The sequence below is a fragment of the Erithacus rubecula genome (assembly GCF_903797595.1).
Source record: "Erithacus rubecula genome assembly, chromosome: 3".
Lineage (NCBI taxonomy): Eukaryota > Metazoa > Chordata > Aves > Passeriformes > Muscicapidae > Erithacus > Erithacus rubecula.
The window spans coordinates 93,199,983-93,223,413 of NC_136689.1; the positions used below are offsets into that span (position 1 = coordinate 93,199,983).

Below are 23,431 nucleotides of genomic sequence, written 5' to 3' on the forward strand. Positions count from 1 at the left end.
AAATTCTGACCTTTATTAGTAGCTTCTATTACAACTGAATCGCATTTGGAGCTGTTAACAGTCAAAAAAGTAGGAGACTAAGATCTCTGGATAAATAATATATGGTGGCCTCACATTTTGATGAGTTGATAGAAAAAAAATAGTTTTTTCAAGTAGTAGGAATATATTCACAGATATGTGCATTTAGAAAGAATCCCCTTGGGCTTAAGAGTAAACTACTGTATAGTATGTATATTTTACAACCATTTGGACATACTAAAACAGACAAAAATTTTGGGCCAAAATAAACACAGTAATGTTGTATATCTGGAATCTCAGGAAGCTGTATTCATGTCTCCCTTCCTGTTTCAAGCTAAAGAACCCCTCTTTATTTGATCTCATTTTTTTGGTGGATCTCCTTTTGGTTCCACCGAAGGAATCCACCAAAACCATTCTATTACTTCCTTCTACAACTGGGTAGGGAGGAGAAAATTTAATGGAGGGTTCATGGGTTGAAAAACGGACTAGGAGAGGTCAGGCTCCAACTACCACGTCAGACAAAACAGACGAGTTGGGAATTTCATTTGAATTTTATTTAAAAAATCAGAGCAGGATAATGAGAAGTAAAATAAATCTTTAAAACACTTTCTCCCCACCTCTCCCTCCCTCCCAGCTCTACCTCCTGCCCCTGCAGTCTGCAGTGCAGGGAGACAGGGAATGGAGGTTATGGCCAGGTCATCAAGGTTGCTTCTCCTGCTGCTTAGGGAGAAGAGCCTTTCCACTGCTCCAGAACTGTCCACAGGAGACAGTTCTTCATGAACTTCTCCAGTGTAAGTCCATCCCATGGGATACAGTTCTTCATGAGCTGCTGCAACATGGGTGATTGTCCCATGAGATGCAGTCCTTCAAGCACAGCCTGCTCCAACTGGGGTCATCCAGGGGGTCACAAGTACTACCAGGAAACCTATCCCAGCATGGGATCCTCCCTCCACGGATCTGCAGGTTGCTGCCAGGACCCTGCTCTGGCAAAGGTTTTCACAGCCTTCTCTTTAGCATCCACATTCTCCAGAGCAGGTCTCCTCCATGGTGGTTCTCTGCATCCCTGTGGCTCTCCAAGGGCTGCAGGGACACAGCTGCTTCACCCTAGTTTTCACCATGGGCTCCAGGGAATCTCAGTTGCAGCACCTGGAGCACCTCCTCCCCTTCCTTCTCCATTGACCTTGGTGCCCACACAGTTGCTCCTCTCACATGTTCTCACCCTGCTCTTCTCTGGCCTTAACTACATCTGTGTCACTGTAAGGCTAGGAAACAGCAAAAGAATACAGCAACACAGTTTCTCTTCCAAGAAGTAAGAAGGAGTGATTTATTGAAAAGCCATGGCATGTATATGAGGGAGATGATGAAAAACAAAGTAGAAAAGACCCATTGGTCAAAGAAAGCAACACCTCTTTGAAAAGATGCTTTCTGCAAATCATCACGAGACACTCACACAGCTCAGTGGTCAACACCAGGTGTCTATCTGTGTTTTCTTTCTACCTTCCCTTGTTTTGTCTCTGAGAATGATCCCCAGCCTGGCAAAGTTCCAAGCTGGAGCTGAGAGAAGTCAACAGCCTGGGAAAAAAACCGATTAGGTTTCTCCATGAGCCTTCAGCAGTGTCCACACATCTGTGCAGTAACTCTTTTTTCTTCTAAAATATGTTATCACAGAGGTGTTAGCCACCATCTCTGACTGGCCAGTGGCACACCTATCTTGGAGCCAGCTGGCACTGGATCTGCTGCACATGGGGGAAACTTCTGGCAGATTCTCACAGAAGCTCTGCCTGTAGCCCCCACACTACGGAAAGCTGGCCTTACAAACCCAATACAAATCACATTTCTTAAAGCTCTGCCCATTCTCACTTGCTGAACAGGACAAAGCACTCCAGCTCAGGCATTGCCAAGGCTTCCCAGAGCAGAGCACTGTGCATTCCAGAGACGTGTTTTCACTTCTCTGCAATAGTATACTGACTCAGGCTCCAGATTGCCATCCAGTGCTCCTGGTCTCCTCTGAAGAACAGATTCCTGTCATCCTACTGCCTTTCCTTGCAATGACATAACTTTTTAGCAGCTGTCTAGGCAACCTGGGGCAGGAGCTGATGCTACAGTAGTACCTTGCTTTCTCAGCATAAAAATTCAGGTTATTAATCTTACCTTTAGTGCATTAATCTTAGGAGCATTCATGTTAGGAAGAGTCCTCATTTTTCCACTACCAGAGCACGACAGATTTCCATTATGGCTGAAGCATAGACATTTTTCATGTTTGTTTATTTTCAGTTCAATATGTAAAACTATTTTACTCAAAGCAAGAGTCCAAGAGTCTTACCTATGATAACAATAGCACCTGTAATATCACTGTGATGGCAATAAGAACTTTAGATCATGTTCACTGTTCTATTCATGTGGGGAAATAGAACTGAAATTAAAATAAGTGGAAATATTAAATGGTGTTTTGGGTAAACATGAAGAAATCAAGAAAACTGAATAACTTTGATGATTAACAACCAGATTGTAAACTTAGGGAATTAAGTTCTTTACGTACTTTTACTCTGGACTGATTAAATACTGAATATCTTTACCCACAATATACTGTGTCCCTCCTGTGTAAATTCCAATATGATATAATACAATTTATGCTAATTAAAAACACAAAAACACAGCTTCAGTGAACAGTAGCAGAAACATTTTGGCAATATACACAGTGACAGAGTAAAAAGCAATATTTCAGTAAACAGACAATTCTGTATAGACACGTCACTTGTCATTAGCAAGCTGTCAGTTGCAGGTCTTTGGATTTCAAAATTAATTTTTCAATCATTGCAGCAAGTGAATGCAAAGTGAGTGCATCTGGCCATATGTTACAGGTTCATAATCACTGGCAAAAGCAAGTGTCTGTCAAGCTCTATTACCACTAAGCCTACCTTTTCACTGGGAAAGTAATCATCTGCAAACATTTTATTTTAATCACTGCAAGGCAGATTTCTTAGGAATTCTTTGCTTTAGCCTCAGGATATCCTGAGGCCAGCTCACATGCTTGATTGCCATGAGCTGTAAGAGGACCTCAGTCATTGCTGTTTCTCTCAATCAGCTGTGCAAATGGAAAATACATGGTACACAAGGTCATTTCAGTTCTGTGTCTGGACTCTGATTAGTCTGGCCCTTGAACTCTGAAAACATCTATGAGACACCATAAAAATAGACAAATGCTCATGTTGTCTATTTGAGGAAACAAAACAAAAATAAACAAACAAACAAACATAAAACCCCAAACAAGAACAACAGAATCATCAGCAACAACAGAAAAAACAACAAAACCAAAACAACTACAACAAAAACAAGTATTTAGGAGTTGGTTATTACAGAAAAAGAAAAGAATATGCTGCAAGAGTATTGACTTGCATCATCCAGACTCACAACATCTGACTAGCCTTTGAAGGAGGAAACTAACCTTTACATCAGAGCCATGAAAGATTTTTAAGTTGCTGGTGGGGAGATTTCCTGCTAAGTGAGGCTTAGACACAATGCATCAACTGTTCTACCCAGAACAAAACATACCACAGCTAAAATCACTCTTCATTTACTGTTCACTCACAGAAAATAGGAAGAGTTTACTTTTTCAATCAATATATACCCTGATTATTTTCTAACTCTGAAAGCATTGTTTTAGCTCAGAGCAATGACATTGCACAGAAACAAACAATAGATTAGCTAATGAATAAACCAGCACTAAGGAAAAAACACATCAAATGACAGACAAAATGATATTTATAACTATGTTCTGCATCCAGGAATTAAGATTTCAAATTACTGTAAATTTTTAAAATACAGACTTGTCAAGAGGAAAAACAATAAACATAAAAAGGAGGAAGGAGATACCTTGAAATAAGAAAATTTTATGTATAAATATGCCTATTTAACAAATTGTTTGCATTAATAAATCTCTGGAATTTCATTGGGAATTTTTAATGCTACTTGTGAATATTTAGTTATTTAGCATGCATATCATTATGACAGAAAGACTGGACATCATCAGCAATATCCACAACTGTCCAGACACAAAGGCAAAAGCATGTTCCCTTTGCACCCAAGCCAGGTAGCTGGAAGAGACCCTGAATAGCTAATTTCAGCAGAGGAATTAGAACTGGTCTGTGTGAAACCACTTTTCATCATTTAGAAATGTCAACATGTATAAAAATGGGAAGAAATAAATGCCTTCTTTTCATGTAAGAAACAAAGGTGACGTAAAAATTTTCATGAAAAAGGGTAAAACAATCACCTAAATATGAATTAATATTAAATTGACTATAAATGCAAGATTTTGAAGTAGTAATGTGATTATGTCTTCACATTTTTCTATTATATGAAAAATTATATTAGAAAATCAGTACTCAAAAACTTCTTTAGCCCTGTTTTATCTGAAACACTCTTTCCTTGGATTGTAGATGTTGCAAAAATATTAGTTGCTAAAAACAACTCTTGATTGTACTTTAACATCGAGCCAGAGCATTTTATTTGATAGCTATTTCTGATATAGTTATTATATTTGAGATAAAAAATGATTGTACATTATTTATTCTTCCTTATATGTAATTATACCAACCAAAGTATATTACAGAATAATATGACTGGTTATTTTATTTTCATTGGAATGCTGTGGGGCAAATTATGTCTTTACATATGCAGCCACAGGTTTTCACATCACCAAAAGACACATTTCATACCCAAGACAAAATTGTTCTATTTGTTTTAAAATAATGTCAATTTTTTTCACTAAGTTTTTAAAAAAAAAAAAGACATGAATAGTTGTGTTTTAAGGAACAAAGTCAAGTAAAATTCCTATAAAGATATTTGTTTTTCATATGTAAGGATTAAAATGTACAATGTCTCTAACATGAAACTTTGAATAAAAGATTATGTCCTCATGCAATTTTCAGTGTATGGACCATGTAGTTGTCTGATGCTCTTTAAAAAGCTGAAATTTAGGTGTGGTAGTCTGGAACAGAGTAGTTAACACATTTTTAATACAACTGCACAAAGAAGTGCAGAAATACCAGCACTGCATTTCTCACTTCTGTTTTTTGGTTTTGGGGTTGTTTGTTGGTTTAGAGGTTTTTTATGATGGTAACAGCAAAGCTGAAAACAGGGCTGTATTCTCTAAGGAGATATCTCTGTAAGTGTAAAAGTAACAGCTGACTGCTATTTTAACCTCTTTTTTTTCCCTTTTGGTGACAAGGAGTTTTTCAGCTAAAATTTCCAAAATCCTTAGTGTTTGACTTTGTCCTTCCTGAAGTACAAATGACAGCATAGCTTACACCAGTCAAGATCTGCTAGGTTACTTTTCAAATTGGTTTTGAATTCTTTACTCTCTTCTTGAAATCTCTAGTATTTGACTTAATTGTTTGTAACTTTTTTTCTACTGATTTTTAATTCAAAAACATCAGGAATGTCATATTAGCTTTTAACTAGTTTATGCAATGGAGCTTAGAAAAGTCACAGAAAAATGAATCATCTTTCTTTAAAAGAGCAAGAAATAAGAGCATCAAGTTGTCTCTAAAAGATTTCTCTAAGAATAAGTCAGGAAGTGCTGCTGCAAAAAGAAAGCAAAACTTCTCCCAGAAATTTAAAATTCAGATGTTCTTTTCCAAAGGATGAATTGGAACAAAGAATTATCTCATTTTACAATTGACTGTAACAGTACAGGGTGAACCTTGGTGCTCTTTTTGTGTCTTTTTAAGATATAATATATGTCTTTTAGCTAAAAGGGAACAAATAGCACACAATTTTCAAGATGGGGCCCTGCTGAGTATACTCAGGTTTTTGCTTTGTGACCTATTGCTTTCTGAATCACACTAACTTGTTTTACTTTTGCAGCCATTCTTGAGCCATTGTTCAAGTGAAACTGGATGTCAAAACACCAGGAACACTCTGCAGAGCAAAAACACAAGACCACTACTGCATGCATAAAGGTAAACTTGGAGGCAGAGGGAGGCTCTCCTTGCCTGCCTTATTTTATCTTGGTACATGTTGACCTTTATATTCCCTACTACCACCCAGTCACTTAGTTGCATAACATTTCTGCAATCCTTCATTGTCAGTTTTCTTGAATATGAAATTGAATGCTATACTGAAGAGCTTACCATTAACAGTATGTTGTGTCACACAGCTCTTTGGGTTTCCTTCACAGATTTTTCATTAATATCTACCATTCTGTAGTAAATGATAGGTTGATAAATATAGGCTGACAACTCAGAAAATGTTTACAAAATTTGCAAAACTAGGTCACACAGATTCAGGAAAAAAATGAGATTTAATCTATTAATTGTCCAGTACAAAGTGAATTTACATATATATATTCAAATGTGTGAATATAGATATTTTCAAATTATTCTCAGTCTGTGAAGAGAGAATATCTATTACTTTTAGTACTCAAAATATTTTCAGTCTGAGTAGTGTCACGTTCTTCAGACTAATTATAAAATAAATATCTTAATTCAGAAATAAATGACAAAATATACAAAAATTTATGTTTTAAACAATGTTCTATTGCATAAAAGTCACCAGAAATGGAATTTTTAGAAGTCTAGACTTGTTAGATTTCTAAGTTGCATTGTGATATAAGACAGAATAAAACCTCTTTTTCTGGCTCTCCTTGTTTTATGTATGTCCACAGAAATCTGATTAAAAACTGTGATTCTTGACTACTGGATTTTTATTTTTTTTTATTTCATCAGCTTCCTTTTTTCCTTTTTCTTTAATGAGGAGCATCACAGAGAAGTTGAACATAGAAAAGTGAATAAGGCACTCAACTCTTCTCTTTTTTTCAGGCTGAACAGCTAGAGTAAAGGAAGCACCAATATTTCAAGTCTTCAACAGCCAGCATGAGTCAGTTGCTGTTTGTTTCTCCCATTTTCCTGCTTATAAAGAAAAGTAAACTGTAGCCTGGGGAATAAAGGAATGGTCTATAAGCACAACATTTTTCTGCTTGCCAGGAGGACTTATCAAAAAATGAGTGACAGTAATATCTACTAAGATATTTAGATCTCTGCATGGTTGAGCAACGGGTCATTTCACTGCAAGTGTGACTGATGGACTTTGCAAGTCCTATAACTTTACACCACTTTATTGTTTTACTGAGAACTGCACTCAGTTCCTGGCACAAATTTATGCCTCTCTCAGGTAAAGTGATAGAAGCTATTTTGCAGTATTCAATTTGGTTTGAGAGTCTGAAAAACTCAACTTTACTGTTTACTCATTAGCCACTTAATCAAAATAAGCCAGTTGGACAAAGATGTATTTTTTAAGTTGATCAGCCAGCAAATTGTGCCTGAGAAGGAATACAGAACAGCTCATCTGGTAGACTACACTGCAAGGATATTTCCAGTGAGAATACCTTTAAGATGTTTTGTGCCCCTCCACCCATGCACAGGGCCTGTGTACACAGTTACAGATTGTGTAGACTGTAGATCAGCATATAGAAATATTCTACCACAAAATCTATGCATGTCCATGCATTTGTAAGAAAACATCCACTATTTCTTCCTTATTTTTTGACTGTTGCTCACCAAAACCTTAATTAAAATAGCTTAAGACATTTTCTGCAGAAAAATCAGCAAGCCTTACTGGAATTTTTATTCTACTTTAACTTCGACCAAAGAGAATAAGTGGTTGGCTTAGTGATGTCCTTCATTGTCAAAAACAGCAAAAATTGTTTCCTGTAAAAGATCTTCCTTCCAAAACATTTCTTTTAGCTGCATTTCCATGTTGAAAATAGATTTTCAGCCATGATATTTCAAAGTGGTGCCTGGAAACTGATGTGAGTGAACAGATCACTTTTCTACTGGTGAAAATATTGTTCATGTCAGCACAGGAAGGACTGTTGATATGTATGCCACAGTATCATCACTGAGTGTCATTATTTGCATGCCAACATCTGGAAAAGTGTTAAATTCATTATTTAAAAATCTTGAAAGAAGATAAATAAAAAAGGATTCTACTTTTTAAAATCAAAACAACAATAAATAGAACTCCACTTAACCTTTTCATGATTCATGCAGGCTCCCTCCTTTGCTGAGTTAGTCAACTAACATTTTCTAATTCTCATTTTTGTTCATAGGATTGTCCCTCCAGCTGTAAGGCCATAAGATTTTCCATCTTTTAAACCACCTAGAGGTATGCAGCACCACTTTCTAAGTCCATATTTCTACAGAATCACCTTGGTTTTGGCACAAGGGAACAACAGGGCATTGTGGATGGGAGCAGTGGAAGCTCTGCACGACTACTACAAGCAAGCTCCCATCTACCTCCTGTGGCAGTGCACTACCATGAGGCCTGACATCTGCTCAGCTGCAAAAGACAGTTTTGCAGAGTCCAAATTATTCCTGGAAGATGAGAGAAGATCCAGTGACTAACAAATTGCAGATGGCCTGAAGACTCATGCAGGCCAAATTCAACTTGCAGCTTTTGAGAGCAACAACATGCAGAACAGAGCTCATTGCCAATGGATTTACCAGATATAAATAACGTCTTCAAAGTGCTGCCCATTTTTGTCTCACATCATTTCAGTTGTTAAGCTTGAGAAAATGTCAAGAAGATTGTAGATCTTGGAAGATTTTTTATTTGAATCATGGTGCAAGGGTATTGTGTTGGTAAAGCTATGTGACTGTACCAGGGATATCCACCTGAGATCAACTATATGTTTCCTTATACTTTTGTTATTTGAAAGACATTAAATTTGTTCATTTTCTTGAACTGTATATTCTTACTTCCCAAGTGCTGAAAGGAAGTGTAATTTTTATTTCCCAAGTGCTGCAAAGATGGCCTAAAGCAAAAGAAAAATCCTTTTCCTAAGAATCTTTTTTAGAGCCCAGCATTTTATCTGGAAGCTCCCATCCTAAAAGTAACTGTAAACTGAGTCTCAGACTTTTCAACCCTCATGAACAAAAAAGTTCAGCAATTCTGTTGGGCTTTTAGACATTATTAGTGATGTGCACAGACTGAAGATTCTCCTTTCAACAAAGCCATTAAAACCCTACTATATGTACATGAATCTTTTGTGATGTTTTAGTTTCTCCCTCACTGTGTGAGAAATTCCAAGAAACAAAGTTCTAGGACTCATCACACAATCAATATTCACTACATTAAAACCTCAACATATCTCAATGTAGTTGCTGAACATTTAATCTCTGTCACTAGCCCTGTGTACTTTCTTGAGTACACAGAAGGAATTTCAATAAATATTTTATAGATCTCCTCAAAGGCTTATTTATTTCACTTTTGTCATCTTGTGTTTTATGACTCCTTTTTACCAAAAGGTCCAATAATCACATGGACAAATATTATGATATTCCTGAAGTTCTTCAGCTTGACACTAACCCCTTAATGAGATTCCTTTTGATTTTAATTTCATTTTTCCTGAAAAAAAAGCATTAGATGTTTACAATTGAACGCTCCCTGGTTTTAGAATGTAGAAGCTCTGAACTATCCTTCTAATAGTTTTATTTTTCAATACTTGCTCTTTCACACTTTTTCTAAAGCTGAAGTATCGATTGAGGTGGGAAATAACTTACCATTTTAAGAATAATTCTTTAAAGCTTCTCATTTAACTCTTGGAGTTTTTTTAGTAACTTTAGGAGAGATCCAATATAATGAATTTGTCTAGATGTTCTGCTAGGATTGTTTATTTTACAGACAACTACTTTCCCACATTTTGTTCTGTCATGGATGAAACAAAAGACTAAATGTATTAGATCTCCCATGTATACATTACCAGCACCACCACTTTCATGAACTTAGAAATCATTCTAGCACTTCCAAGAGCTAGAGATATAAAAGTCTAAACTTCATGAAGTACAAATGAGCATATGACTAAGTGTTTAGTGCTGTATTTCACAGATTTTGCTTTTTTATTTTAAACAACTTACACTTCTGTTAGTAAACTTGCATCTGAAGAAAACATCTGAAAGACTAGGGAAGTGGAGATTTAGTTCTGTTTTGAAAAGGTATCATTTATTATTTTTCCTATAATTCCTCAGTTATAAATAAACATTGTCTGTTTCACTATATTGCAAGTGTTTTATTGCTTTTAAAGACAGAAGAGAAAAATGCATACACACACAATCTCTTAAGCGATAAACATCCAGTGAGAGACCTGAATAGGATATTACAGCAATGATTGAGGGGAATTTTACTTTTCCAATTTATTCACAGTTTCTTAGTATACTATATCCTGTCCCCTTCAGTTAAGATCTCTCTGTTCAATAGTTTGTCTAATTAGGTCCAGGGAGTTTGTCTACTTAGATCCAGGGTTCTCATTAATTTTCTGTGTATTTCCTCTGTCATTTGGACCTCATTCTTCTTTTTTTTTGTCTCCCTGAGGATAGTTTGTTTGCACCTACAGATGTTTAATATATAAAGTAAAATAAAAGTCACAACAAACAGCTCCATCCAGTGGTTCTCTTTGTGACTGTATTTCCCATGTTCATTTTGAGCAAATAATTTAGATGAAGAGTTTGGAAAATATGTATGAAGAATATCAATATGAAGTAAACAAGCATCCTTCATAAGTTTCATTTTTCTCCCATAACTTCACTTTTTTACAACACAAATTTCCTGTTTATGATTACAAAAGGCAACTGCAAAACACTTGTGACCCAAAGATAAAAGGGGGATTTTTTTATTCTGAGCTGCTTGATATGGCAAATACTGTAGATGGCCACAGAAGAGGCACTTCCTATTATAATATTTTTGCTTTTAACTTGGAAATTTATAAGCAAAGGTATTTAGCTTTATTTTGATTTTGAGTCTAAAGATTTTTTGAAACAAAGGAGACCAATATCTAGATTTTAGTAAATAATAGGCAATATTTTTATTGCTGTAGTCAGTTGTGTGTGCCTTTCTGCAGCAATATTACAAATAAAATAATGAAAAAGCTTCAAAGCATCTTGAAGGGGAGACAGCTGGCATTGCTCAGAGATTAATTGGAAAAGACCAGATTTCTAGTTTATAAAACAGGGACAGCTCATGTCAGGGAACCATCAGTAGGGATTTTGGGAAGCCTCATCTCCACCTCCACCCTTTTGACCCATGGACCCTTGTTTATTGAGAAATTCAAAGGACTGTGCTTAAAGAGAGGACTTGTGGAGTAATTAATTCAAAATGAAGACATAATACAGGTTTTTGAAAACTTTTTCATACCAAACCATTTGAAAACCTTTACATATCAAATCTATCATGCTAAGCATTTCCTTTTATGAATGAAATAAAACTGTTAGGAATATAATATATGCAAGAAGACATGAATATTGCGCTGAGGCTACTTCCTTACTGCTAGATCATTTTCTTTTCAGGTTAAATATGTTGAAATATTTTTTTCTGAAAATTTGACATGAAAATGGCAAATAAATTACTGTGGTTCTAATTTACAACAATAATTTTCTGAACTTATCTGCCACGTAAGGTTTTAATTATTGAAGAATTGCATCTTGACTACTAAAATACTGCTCAAGACTGGGAATTTATGCATCTTCACAAACTCTTATTCTTGCTCTTAAGCTTCTATGTATACTTTTTATCTTTGAAATCAAGTTTTTTACCCACTGCTATAGATTCATATGTATTTGTTTCCTTTCCTTAATCAAAAGTACTTGAATATCAAACTGTTCTGAAAGTTATTCTGGGATTGCCACAGAATAAATGTAATTAATTTACTGATAAGCAAGGCACAGCTATTCATTATGCCTAGATTTAAATATGGTCATAATAAAAATAATCCTGGTTACTCTAAAATTATTCTCTGAAATATACAAAAAAAAAATAGACAAAGAAGTATAAAATTGTATCTTTAAAGATATCTTCCTCTGGGTAAATGAAGAAATTATCCTAATTTTAAAAATACTATGTTGTTTTATTTTAATTCCATAATTTTAATGAGCTACTAATATTGAAAATAGCATTTGTTCACTCCGAATAAGATATCAAAGTCAGTGGCAGAGAAATACAATTTAAATAATTAGGGTACTGTTCTGTCAGAAATTATAGAAACACAATATATTGTAATTTCAACACAAGATTGGGCTGAAATGCAAGCAAAGGAGAAAGACCTATAGGTAGTTTAGCTACAGATGATAAATTCTCCAAAGATCAGCACATTTCTCTATTGAACATGGATGTGGTAGTCTGGGATCTGATATTCAATTCGTTGAGACTCTTCTTGTAATAATTTTCCAGATTGAAAATTTTTCTAACCAAAATTTATTTCCATTTCTGCACCATATTGTATAGAGTGCCAAAACTACTGTTGTGGAACTAGTCATGAAGTGAATGTAGAAAAACACAACTCAACTTAAAATGAGAAGGCAGTAGTATTTTCCAGCAGAAGCCTTATGCAAATCCATGACACAGCAATAAGTCTAGAGACAACAGCTGGTAGTTCCAATTGCATCTTACACATGATGGGATCCTCTCTTGTTCTAGGTCAGTATTTTCATAATTTAGGAGCTAAAATATGTGATAAAAGCATATAAACCTGTACAAAGCAAGTCAAGAATCACTAGGTATTTCATCATCAAAAGAAAAAAATCTAAAAAGTATTAATAATATATTTAATTTAACAAATGTTAATAGACAACATTTCATGGCTTTATTTAAAAATCCCACAGATTTCTGATATGTCACTTATATATGCATTATCTAATTAATTTTTATATTTGGACTTGTTCATGTCTAAATGGAATAGATGTTTTAGCAAGCAGACAACATTGCTGCAGTCATGTGAGCTTATTATTTTCACCTTCTTGAGGTAGAATCGAGAGGCCAAATACTCAGTCTGAGTGTTACATGACTGCAGAGCACAGTAAATATCAGTATCAAGGCTGTTTGGAAGGGACACATCAGGACATGGCTGCATGCTGTCCCAGTCACACCCACCAGAGTGGCCACTTTGGTATCCCCTTGGGAGGTGGTGAGCTGCCAAACTCCCACATGTGCATCACCTGAAGTACTCTATACCTGAAGTACCAATCACAGCTACTTAAAATCATGACCTGTATTTAATTATATATTCATGCAAATTACATAATTTAGTCACATTTTCTATGAGTGGCATTTGAAAGTAAGAAGTGATTTTAGCTTTAATCTCAAAAAAAAAAAAAAAAAAAAAAAAAAAAAAAAGAAAAAAGAAAACAGAAAATGAAGATTCCTATTCCCATTGCGGTCACATAGATTTTTAGCAAGCAAGTTTGCATCTGCTGACTGCAAAATGAATCAGCTATCATTATACTAAGTATGCATTACTTCCCATGCTCACTGGCAACCTTAGAATTATCGTCTGAATCATAACATATAATTTCCCAGAGCCTGCACTTCAGGAAAATAGCCACTCTTCAGATTAGAGGCTTACCATAGAAAACTACCAACAAAAAATAGCAAGAAATTAATATATTACATACACAATTTTCACTTGCAGATCTGGGAAAGGTGCAGCAACAGAGAGCTATGAAAGGACTCCTCTAGGTTTTAGTGCATGTTAAAGTGCATTGAAAGGGGTGGAAATGTTCTTACTGTTCCATCAAGAAGGCATGCTGTACCTGAAAAGAGAAGTCACAAATAGTGCAAATTTCCTTTTTCAGCTCCTACATCTTTCAGTCACAGGCTCTGCTAGAGATGCAATTGAGATGTTTATCCCAAAACCAAAACATTTCTTTCTCTGCCAACTGCAATCTAGTGTGCTACAGAGACTACTCTTTCTGATTCACTTCCAGAGAATATTAATATAGACTGATCACTTTGTAAGATGGAACCTAGACCTGCTAATGAATTAATAGGACTTCTCTTTTGCTTTCATAGCCACAGACTATTGATTTCTGCAGCAGTGAAACATATGAAGTTAGTCTGTGCTATAAATAGATTTATCCTGCTACATTATACTTGCAAAATTGAAGGATGGAAATTCTGTATAAACCCCCTATTCTTATATTTGCTTTATATATTGTTTCAATAAATCATATATGGAAATCATAAGAGGATTTTACATAATTTAAAAAAATTGAAAGGATCGCTTACAAGAGTTTTTTAAACTTACTTTTAAAAGCCTGGTTTTGAGTGTCAAACAGTGGTAAAGAGTCCTTTTTCTCAAAGAAAGAGCATTAGTAAAGGTTTTTGTTACTCAGAGAAACTGAGATCAAAGAAATTTTGGTCTTGTTAACCCTTGTGAGGAAAATATTTTATAGTGTCTCTACTTACCCTAGAATACAAACAACTTTCCTTGTTTTTCACAATTTTTCAATTATTTCCACAACATCTCTTTGCATGGCACCTAGTTGACCAGCTCTTCCTCTCTTTGGAAACTGGTCTCAAAGACTGCAAATACAATTACTAAACAAAATAATCAGAATTACATCTGTCTGAGTTGAAGGGAATGGGACATAACCTTAGAAAACTTTGTGCTTCAGCTTAAAACTGCAATTGCTTTTTCTTTGAAGTCCACCTTTACAGTTGCCTGTTAAGCACACAAACCACAGAGATTGCATGCTGGGTCATTTCAGGTATTTTTTTGCTCTTAATCATCTACCAGTGGTTAGAATGAAAAAGTTATATTTACTGAGAAAATATTTCAATTCTGCAAATGGATAGGGAGGAACATGCCATTCCACTAGACCTGCAATGCACATGATGACTTCCTCCTTGTCCTTGCCTAAGTTTTTATCTAATGCCTCTTAAATGCTTTCATGCTTTTAGTGAAATGAGTCACTTCTCCATTTCACAGATATTTTTTAGATATAAAACCTGTATGCTATAATATAGAAACAGAAGAGAACCAGGATGTCTCAAACACACACGGTGTTGTCATTTAAAGAACTTTTCCACAAAGGAAAGCAGGACTGAGTCACAAAGCAGAGAAATTAATATCCAGTATTACTTTCTGGAAATAATATAACCAGTTCTGTCTCATGGTTCCCTCAGGTATTCTATAGGCTGAATAGACATCTAAGTGAATAAACTATACAAAGCTAAAACTTCACAGCCTGAGGTGTTATAAACACTGTTTAGAGGAAGCTGCAGAGACCTGGACAACCATTACCCATATGGCACAGGACTCCATTCACCTGCATTATCAATACAGTGTCTCTTCCTCAGAGCTACATTAAAAAAGAGCTGCTTTTCTCCCTCCAGTCCATGATTTATAATAATAATAATGTTTCTAACATATAAATATAATTCTTCTCTTAGTCTTTTCTTATTCCTCATTACCTGATGGTTTTATAGTGTGGAGATTTATTAACAACAGCAATTTATTTTTGAAAAATATAAGTGACTTATGCCCTTGTAGATATTTTGATAGCAGCATTGGGAAGCTTATTCAAAATTAAGTCACCCAGTTTTATACATAAAATAAAGAAACTGATGAAACACATGGCTATTAACTTCACAAACAGCACTTCCTCTTTGAAATTATAATCATGAATGCAATAAACTCATAATCTCTTGGAAAAAAAAGTCCTTTTGAAAATAATTGAAACAAATATCTCAGATATATAATGACTAAGAAATGCAAATAAACTAGAGAGGCATGTATCAAGAGAAAAAGCACACATTTTATAATGAGACAGGACATGAATATTGTTCCTCAACTGCAATTCATAAAGTTATGCATCTTAGGCAGAGGCAATAGTCAGGAGCCTGCAGCCAGCAATTACCTCATTGAGGTATCTAACAGTAATATTAGCACTGAAAGAAGAGGAAAGAATTAATGTATTTCACCAAACCATGTGATGCCATGTCTTAGCATCAAATCATAACAAATTTGAGTAAATCTAAAATGAAAAGAGAGAAGAGGTCAATCCACCTTGGGAGAAGTTCCCAAGCTACTGTGCTGTGTGATTCTGGGCAGCTGGAGGTGAAAAGATGTACTTTTCTTTAAGGTTTGCAATCAGTGATGTAGCGTGTGGAGACTCAATATTGTGCCTTACATACCAATCACCACACTTGATATAACTGCAATAACTTGTGCTGTTTTTTAATCTATTTTTGTGTCTTTTTTCCATTATTGCAAAGCATACGCTTCAGTAAAAATTTGTCTTCTGGCCTAAGTTGTAGAACAAACTCTGGAAATGTAAACAAAAGTATTTTGTTCACAATGTACAAGTCTTAATTTTGATGAGCAGCACCAATCACCATATTTACCAAAATATGCCAGAGCCTCTCTGACCTACCATGTGAATTGATCTAGAAACTGAAAATGTGAGAGTCCAGGCAGAATGGTTGAGTGACCAGGATTCACACAGAAAATTGTCCAACTTTCAGCAAATAATAGAATGAGTATTCAACCCAAAATACCATAATAAAAAGCTTTTGCAATACTATGAGAAAAAAATATTTGCATCTCTTTTTCTTTAAAATTAGGAATCTCAACTAGCTGCTGCAACAGATAATCTGATGCGGTCTGGATGAAAGCAATTTTCTTTTTAAAAAGAGCAGCACTAAAACCTAATTTCTTAGCTTTAGGATTAAAATCATAAAGATCTTTCAAATGAAGCAGTTTAGTAGGAGGCAAACCTATGCCATGCTAATCTGGTATCTGAAATTGCATCTAGCTGGAGTTAGATCTTGCCTATCAACCCCCAGTTCATCCTCCTGACCACAATTCTTTAAAAGTCTTTTCCACCATACCTTTCAGTTCCCAGCAAAGAGAGAAAAAGTATTTCTGTGTTCATGTCAACCTGGCAGTGAACTCCATGCTCTCTCTGTCTGGTTTAAGCATTAAAAATTTCAAATGGTCTCTAGGCAAGCAAGGAGTCATATTGTGCTGCTTTTTTTATTACAAGAAAAATATGGACAAATCATTCCATTGTTAAAAGAACCCGCAGCCTCCAGATTCTGAAATAGCACTTCATTCCTCAGACACTAAAACTGTTCCTCTCTGAAGAGCCTTTTGTGACACAAACACGCAGAAAACCTTCTGGCTGTTTTATTATCTTACAGCGCCGTGCTCTCTAGCAGAGGCCCCACGCCTGCTGCAGCACCAGCACCATAAATAAACAACACACTGCCAGGCTGGAAAGGATGAGCCTTTCAACAACCTCCATGGAGAAAGGCATCTCAGGACTGCCTGCTGCTTGCAAAAGTGAAGTGTGATGAGCGGAGGGAGCGGGGCAGGCACGGACAGCCCCTCAGGAGAATGCTGGCTGGGAAAGGTTTTTAATTTATCTTCTTCCCTTAGCAATCATCCTGAGGATATTACTGCAAACTGATGGCCTTCCCCTTGGGTGCTTTTCCTCTTTGTTTGCTCTCTCCACTCAGATGTACATGCACTGTGCTGACAATAGATATACTGCTAGGAAGGGTTTGAAATCAGGTAAAGACAAACCTGGCTAACTGGCAGTCTGTGGGAAGCCATGAGCAACACCTACCATCAGAGGTGGTGGGGTGCCCTTCTGGAAGTCTCACAAAAACATAAAATACCCTGTCTGTGTAAGTATTTTGGCTATTTTTTATGGCTAAACACTGAGCACTTTCTGCTTGTTTGAACAATGTTTGTCTTGATTTTTGATTTTGATTTTTGTCTGGTCAGATGGCAAGGCTCACATGAGTTTAGATCAGAAAACCTCTGATGTGCTGTCATGCATAGCATCCATATCTCCTGCTATCAACAAGAGGAGGATTTACAAAGCCCAAACCTACAGAGGTGGTATTTGCATTCTCCTGCATGTCTCAGGAACAGTTGATAGAGGTCATCTGGGTCCTCCACTTCTTAGTCAATAGCAAATGGGATTTGGAGATGCTGTCACTTTATTCAATGCAATCCAAGACAGGCTCTGAAAGGCACCATGTCAGCTGTAACAGGGAATCCTGAGCTTCTGTAATGCTGGATTAAATTCCAGACACCTTCAACAATTGTAGGATTGTGGAATAGTTTGGATTGGAAGGGACTTTAAAGATTATATAGTTCCAGACTCACTGTCATGGGCTGGGACAGCTTTCATTAGACCTGGCTGCTCAGAGCTCCCCAGTCTGGCCTTGAGCACTTCCAGGGATGGAGCATTCCCATCTTCTCTGGGCAACCTGTTCCAGTGCCTTGCCATCCTCACAATCAAGAATAATTCTAATATCTAATCTAAACCTAACCCTTTTCAATTTTTAGACATTTTCTCTTGTCCTGTCACTACACAGCCTTCTGAAAAGTCCTTCTCTCTTATAGGCCTTCTTTAGATCATGAGTGGCCAAATTTGGTCACCCTAAAGTCTTCTCTTCTCCAGACTGAAGAATTCCAGTTCTCTAATCTTGTCCTCATAGGTAAGGTGCTCCAACGCTCTAACCTTCTTTGTTGCCCTCTTCAGGACTTGATCCAACAGGCCCATGTATTTTCAGAGCTGGGGACCCCAGAGCTGGATGTAGCACTTCACATGGGGTCTCACCAGAGCAAGGGGGAAGACTCCCCTCCCTTGCACAGCTGCTTTGGATCCAGCCCGGGGTATGACTGGCTTTCTGGGCTGTGAGTGCATGATGCCAGATTGTGTCCAGTCTGTAAAATTTATCACTAGCCCCACAGATAAAGCCATTTGTGAGCACACTGCAGCATCCCTGAGTAGTCTGGTGGCATGAGCTCCACCTATGTAGGGCACAGCTGGTGTCCCTGGAGCTATTCATAGCAGCTCCTGCAGCCTGTGCCTGACATGAAGGTGCCTCTCTGGTCTGATGTGGTGAATCCCAAAGTCACATCAAATACCTTTTACTATCATTTAGGAATTTTCTGTACGCAAATTAAATATTTGGTTGACAATCTGTATAAATGCCTAAGAACCTTCCCTTGTAGAGAGTTAACATTCTTTGCAAACCTCAAGGACTGAAGAAACCAATATTTGACACAATCTTTCTGAGAAGACTGGCTAACCCACCTCCAGGGTACCAGTCCTACCTACCTCCAACCTCATTTCACTGAGACAAAGAGTACCATTGTAATGCTACTGTCTACAGTGGCAGCTGTACAAGAGATCAACTTAAAAAATCAAAATGGATCCATCCCAGCAAGTAAGCCACACCAAGTAGAGCTAAAGAAGAGATATGTCTCACAGGCAAACAATCAATGAGTGGAATTTGTGGCATCCCCAGCCATTTTTTCAGAACTCACCAGCAATTATTATTCAGACAGAAACTATCAGGGAACGATTCTATATGATATTTGTCTTTATGAAGGCTATTTTTTTTCTCTATTCCAGATTTTTCATCCATATCCCGTGGTCACTTTCCAAAATCATCTAGCAAACCAGATCTTCATTTCAAGTCTGTTGTATGTCTTTCTAGCTGGTGGGTCTTGTTTTAGCTGCCAGCTTGTAAGAATTGATGTCAAATCATTCACAGGCACTGCCTCTGCCTCTGTCATTCTGTTGGTGCCATTCAGGTCTGATAATTCTTGATGACAACTTTGTAGGAATAAATTCAACAAGTGTTTGAATTTTGTTTCTAAAGAGTTCTTACTTGATGTCCATACATAAAGTAAAAACTATTATTTCCCACAGTATAAACTTACTTCCTTAAGCTCCACTGATAACAAGAAAATAAAATTTAAAAAATGGTGTCCTCATTTTTCTTTCAAAACAATAAAAGCATTCATGCATTCAACATCCCTTGAAACAAGTAGGGGTTTATATATTACTAACCATGAAGAGAATAAAAACATTACCATTTCTGATAAGTAATAGTCAATTACAGGGACTGAAGGGAAATTTGAAGACCAAACAGCCAAAACATTATTTCATTGAGCAATTGAAAATTGGAAGAGAAATGAGTGGACCATTAAGACATGAGCATACTTTACACATAAGCTAAATAGTATCTTACCAACAATTTCAATTTAATCACCCAAGTAGATAGCTTAGTAGTAAGGATATCAAAAAGGTGGTACTGAATAGAAAGCTAAAAGGTAGCAAATAGGCTGCTTGACAATTTTAAAATATATTTATGCTAGCTAGGTCTACTTATCTTGTAATTGAAGAGGAAAAGTACTCAGAGGGAAAGGTTAAAAAATAATCAAAATCAAAATACAATACAATAAAGGAGAAAAAGCATACCTTTCTTTCTTCTGAAAAGTTTGGTTAAATTCCAGGACTCACAGATCTGTAGAAAAGAGACATAAATCTAGCTGGAAAAGTCTTCCCATAGAACAGACTCTTAAATAGTCAACGACTTTGAAAGTCTTTGTTCGATGGCACCTTCCAAATTGGTCTTTTGTCTGTTGTTGTCCCCTCAGAGATGCAAAATATGACAAGTTCCTGTCAAAATCTTATTCTTTTTATTACAGTTCAGATATGTGTAAAGTTCTAGTGAATTTCCTTGCCTGTTAAACATCTCTCTATTACACAGTGATTTGTTCTTAAAGATCTGACTAAAGAAAAATGTTTCTTTGACCTCCTCCAGGTTTTGCTGAGAACAAAACTGAGCTGGGTTTCTAAGGTCTTCTTTGAACTTGATTTCACTGCTGAAGAAAGGCTACAGTTAAATTAGGATCTTCAAGTTTCTAAAACTTATATAAAACACTGTCCTATGGATTTCATCCTCTGTTGAGTTTTAGTTTTCAAATGACATAGTATGTGCTATTTAAATCTTTTCTTCCTGTCTCTTGCAAAGTCTGTTTTAGTGTAATAGAGCTATGGCAGGAAATTTGTGAGTTTTTCATACCCATTATTCCAGAAAAATCTCCAAGTAATACAGTGATTTTGTGGCCTTGATAAAAATTGTGAATTGTGTGAATTAGTGCAAAAGCTTCATTTATTGTTTCATATAAAATGGGTACCATTAGTTAAGACCAGCACAAAAAAAAAAAAAAAAAAAAAAAGGTGTTTCGTTCATTTGAAATCAGAACTTATGGAACATCTAACTTCTCCAGGGAAGAAATTCTTCTTTTCCTATGTGCCAGAGAATAATCAATAGTTAATGATGTCTGTGCTATTAACACATCCCAATCTCCCTATTTATAGACACAGCTGATATTTGTGGAATACCACCAAGTCAAAGAACACAGAGAAAGAAGAGAAAGTATGATATTTAAATTGGTGGGATCTCCTTCTGCTCTGGAAACATGGCCAATATCTGTTTGTCTGAGCTTCAGTTCATCCTCTGGCAATCTGTGTAGCAGAAGTTATTTTGATTTATTATCTCATAACTTTTACCAGCTCTCAAATTGTTGCCCTCAAGGGAATCATTTCCAAAACACATTTCAGCAGTGGTTCATATGCAAGTACTTCCTATTTATCAGGAAGCTGTCTGCAAGAGAAAAATCTAACACATCTCTTGTCTGTATCCTCTGCAACAAGATCCAAATACTTCAATATTGGGAATTGCCTATGTTCTGAAAAGTCAAATCCTAGAGAAGAAAACTTCTACATTTGGTACTTGGGACTTGACCCAAAGCTTCTAGCAGCTCCACCATCTACTGCTGTGTACAGATGTGTAACTTGCACCCAGGTAAAGATTTAAATATTGAGATTTTTGGTTTTAATTTTCAGAAGTTACTGAAACTTCTGAAAAACTTCTGTAAAAGCTCTGAAATTATTTTCCAACATTTTACTCTCTTTCAGTTCTGGACTGAATGAAGTGTCCAGCCAAGTCACTATAAAGGTTGGTAAAGGGTGCTTTGGAGTAGCTACAGGTGAGCTGTAATATATAGCTGTGTCTGGTGTAAAATTTTGTGGATTTTATTTAACCCCTTTGTGCTTTTGCTTCTGGATGATAAGCAAGATAAAAGCAGCAGAATCTCAGGAGGAAAGAATAAAAACTGAGATTGGAGAATAAATCAGGGAATGGCACCTGGTGGAAGGACTTGTGGAAAAGGTATGGCAGAATCAAATTTAATTCCAGAAAGATTCAGAAACACTGGCCCAGAAGGACATCACGAGGCCTGAGATATTAAGTGTTTGGGCAAAGACCAAAGGGTTTGCTCAGAAGTTTGTACATGAAGCTATTACAAAATAAACACTGATAAAATAACACTTACTTTGAGGAAGAAGACAGAATTACAGGTTTATGGTCTGAAAACTGAGATTGTATGATTTCTACATGAGTTTTTATATTACTCCTCTTCTACGACTATGAGTGTCTATGGCAAAATCCAGTTGCAGTGTAAGAGATTTGTTTACCTTCAGCATCTGTTCTACACATTCTGCTGGGAATTCTGAAGTGAAAAATTAATTAATATTTTCTCCTTTTCCATTTGCTCCGTCCTCTATGAATAAATAATGCTGGTCATTTGTTAAATATTTTTTGTCTCACATTTCTTGTATCTCACATAATTAAAACATGAATAACTGCACTACTAATCTCCTGTGAAACCTTAGCATCAGTCCTCACCTTTGCTTCCCTGTTACATTGCCTAGTCTCAACAGCCCTCTTCTGATCTGATGGTTAAAATTTTCTAGGCTTCACTTTGACCACAGATTATTTATGGTTTTTCCCTTGGTTCATTAATATTTGCTTTTTAATTCTTCTCCCTTTCATTTTGAGTAGCATTTTCAATTTCTCAAGCATGTGCTTACTTAGCAATATAATTACTTTTGTATGGGTGTTGCTCTTCCTCTTACCACTGCTTCTGCCTCCTCTTGTCTAGGGTAAAAGTTCTGCTTTTGATATTTTCTATCTCAGTATTACTGAGGCAGATTTTTGTGTTAATCAATATAAAACTAAGAACAGCTAATTTCTATAGTCTGCAATATCTCTGGTAAAATATATTTCTATTTTATTACATTTCTGACATCCACAGGATAATTTTGAATCTTTATATGTAAGAGATCACAGTTCATACCTAGCAGCTATATCCCATTACAACACTCTTACTACAATTGAAAACTACAGCTTTGTAGGAAATGTTATGGCATCACAATCTCAAGCTAACATTTCCATGCGTGTCACAAACTCATCTGTCTTCAAATCCAAGCCACAAACCAATAAGGCAGCAAAGAGTAGAGGTGGCTGTTTTTTTCTGCAGCCACTTAAAGACCCGACCTGTTTCTTTCAGCTGCTCTGTGTTGTACCCCGAGGCTGAAGCAACACCCACAGTGGGAACCTCCCCACCCAAAAAACTCCTTTCCTTCTGGTGCAGGATGGCTCTCACAAGTCCCACAGAGTTACCCTCCAGTTCAATCTGTAGTCCTGAGAGTGCTTGAGAATCAAGCACAGTTTGATTAGTCCTCAAATTCCCCACACATAATGGCTACCCAAGAGCAGATCTGGCATTTTACACAGCCTGTGTTGGCACCGTCCTTCATGAATAAACATCTAGCCACCCCTTCCCACTCCATATGAGCTGAAATTCCAGGTTACATTATATCTACATTTTTATAAGATGTCCTCTGTGTAATCTTTTTGATTGGGAAGCTGTTGCAGTGATGAGAAATTTGATAGACCATCAACAAATATGCATATACTAATT

General features: G+C 36.3%; 1 long non-coding RNA gene across 1 annotated transcript; it reads right to left on the reverse strand.

Annotated features, from left to right (window-relative positions):
- Positions 1–696: 696 nt before the first annotated feature.
- On the reverse strand, positions 697–23,122 carry LOC306799886. The gene is made up of 5 exons (XR_013773705.1): positions 23,005–23,122; positions 20,079–20,124; positions 2,937–3,103; positions 2,170–2,254; positions 697–1,590 (listed from the first exon to the last, which is right to left on the reverse strand). It is a non-coding gene; the product is annotated as an uncharacterized lncRNA (long non-coding RNA).
- Positions 23,123–23,431: the final 309 nt, after the last annotated feature.